Here is a 2,786-nt window from a genome sequence, read left to right as displayed (position 1 = left end):
ATATGAAGAGGCGGTCAAATATTAAAGGTACCTATATAGGTTTCCATTTCTCATGTGCTCAATGTAGCACAGTGCCACTCTTTCCAACACCTCTCACATCCAATCATTAGCAAGTGCCATCGATGCTACTCCTTCAATCTTTTTCAGATCTCTTTCTTAGAATCCCATTCTATAGTCCAGGTAACCATCATTTTTCATTTCCATCACTGCAAGAGTCTCTAGCTAGACATTTAGTCAACCTTATCCATTTGATAAACCCTAGCCTGTTCTCCACATAATAACTGGATTGGTCTGCTCAAAGTATAAATCAGATCAATATACTATGCTGCTAAGACTTCCAGGTGTACTGTCAGTGGTTTTAGGCAAAAACTAAGCCCACCAAGCAACTTACCATGTTTCACAGACCCCATGTGACCTGGATTCCTATTGCTATCATCAATATCACTTCTCCCTGCTCCCCTCCAACCACTTTCCTTTAAACGACTTTCTTTACATGCCTTGGAAAATGACAGGCCCTCTTGCTGCCTCCGGACTGAAGAATTTTTCCTTTTCTGGCTTCAATAGGGTTCATTTTGATCCCAGCCTCTTCTGACACACTTCTTCTGGCCATCTTAGCTGAAATAATATCCTGAACCCAACCCCATCACAGCTCTACCTATTGCATACTTTATTTCCTTCAAAATGCTTCACTATTTCAAATAATATTGTTCAATTATTTACTGACACAAAGAACATTGGCCTTTCTCCACTGTTTATTCAAATGTAAGTTCCAAGAAGTTGGGGAATGCCTTTTATTCATCACTTTGTCCCAGTGCCAAGAATCCCTGGCACATAATAGGCATTCATACATATTTATTGACTGAATTCAAGATTATAAATATGATGCATCTAACTCACAACAGGAAAATGGGGAAACAAGGAATAAAAGGGATGCTGAAAGTTGAGAAAATGGGGGAAATTATTAAATGAATAGTATGTGGAATATATGAGTTAGTGTTTAGCTTGAAAAGTGTAATAATTTCAGTTAGCTAATCAATTCAAAAATGCTTCAGTTCAAAAATGCTTCCTCTAATTTTATTACTGGGATCCCAAGACAAAGTCTTGACTATATGGGTCCCAACTGACTAAACCTAGTTGACTACCAACATTGGGACCAAAAGAATAACAATATAAAAAGAAAAATAAATTTATTTTCAAGTTGGCCCAAACTAAGAAAGCAACAAGCTTAGCCTCCTCTAACATACAGAAATATTACAAGTTATAGGAAGGCTCATTCTTGGAGAACAAAAGTCAACAAATAGCATATGTGGATTCAAGTAGTTGTAGTTGTAATTCTGATTTGATTTGGGGGATTCTAATGGTACCAGGACTGGTGGAAAGTGGTTTTTCTGTAAGTATTAAAATGAAACTGAGACAAAGAAAAAAGTGTAAAGAATAGATGAGCAGGAAAATGGCTAAGTCTTTAACATTTCCATTATGGGCCATCTGTTATAATATCATCTGACAAAGAAACTTTACTTTCAAACCACAGGTTTGATGAAAGATGATTGAGGCTAAGTTAAACTGTGAGAACATTCAAAGCACTAAAAATAGGGTTACAAGGTTTGTACTTAATACTGTTAATAATGACTTATAAAAATGTTTATCATATTTATAAAACTGCAGATAATCCTAAATAGAATCTTAAATTGAGTTTGTAATGTCAATTCGCAAAAGACTGTCCACTAAAATAGAAAAATTAGCTGGGCACCAGTGGTGCATACTTATAACCCTAGCTACTTTAGGAAAATGAGAGCTGAGGATCACTGTTGGAAGCCAACCTGGGCAGAAAAGTCTATGAGAGCCTTATCTTAACCATTAAAAAGCCAGAGTTAGAGCTGTGGCTCAAGTGGTAGACTGCTAGCCTTGGGCAAGAAAGTTCAGGGACAGCACCCAGGCTTTGAGTTCAACACACACACACACACACAGAAGTTGATTCTCATATTGATATGTAGAGAGATAGATAGATAGATATACATATATACTACTATACATGTATTTTATATATCGTCTGCTGACTGCTCTGAAAAGCCATCTTTGCTTTGTTCCTGAGTCCAGCAGCCTCTGCAGCACACCTCCTCAGCCTCCACGGACTCTCGCCCAAGTCCCTAAGCTCTCGCTTTCTTTTTTCTCTCACTGCCTGGGATCACCTGCATGTCCCGCCATGTCAGAGGCGGCTGTGGACACCAGCTCCGAGGTCACCACGAAGGACTTGAAGAAGAAGGAAGCTGTGGAGGAGGCAGAAAATGGAAAGACGCCCCTGCCAATGGGAATGCTAATGAGGAAAATGGGGAGCAGGAGGCTGATAACTAGGTAAGTGAAGAAGAAGAAGGTGGGGAGGAAGAGGAGGAGGAGGAAGAAGGTAATAGTGAGAAGGAGGATGGAGATGGAGATGAGGAGGCTGAGGCAGCTACAGGCAAACAGGCAGCTGAAGATGATGAGGATGACTAGACAGCAACAAAAGGAAACGTTAACTAACAACAACAACAAAAATGCCTCCGTGACCTATTCACCCTCCACTTCCTGTCTCAGAATCTAAACCTGGTCACCTTCCAGCAGAGGCCGGCCACCCTCTGCGCGCAGCTTCACCAAGCTCTCCCACACCCCTAACAAAACCCCAAGGAGAATATGCAACAGGGGTACAAAATGCCAAATCTTACAAGGCCCTGCTTTTTTTCTTAAAGGTACTTTAAAAAGGAAAATTTGTTTCTGGGTCTCTATTAAGAAAATTTCGGGCTGTGCCAAGG

At 40.1% G+C, this 2,786-nt stretch overlaps 1 pseudogene; it reads left to right on the top strand.

Moving 5' to 3' along the window:
• The first annotated feature begins 2,203 nt into the window (after window positions 1-2,203).
• On the top strand, window positions 2,204-2,517 carry LOC105988836 (annotated as a pseudogene).
• Window positions 2,518-2,786: the final 269 nt, after the last annotated feature.

This window comes from Dipodomys ordii, unplaced genomic scaffold, assembly GCF_000151885.1.
Source record: "Dipodomys ordii isolate 6190 unplaced genomic scaffold, Dord_2.0 Scaffold51, whole genome shotgun sequence".
Classification (NCBI taxonomy): domain Eukaryota; kingdom Metazoa; phylum Chordata; class Mammalia; order Rodentia; family Heteromyidae; genus Dipodomys; species Dipodomys ordii.
The sequence above is the reverse complement of the archived record's forward strand: the minus strand, read 5'-3'. Positions and strand labels throughout refer to the sequence as shown.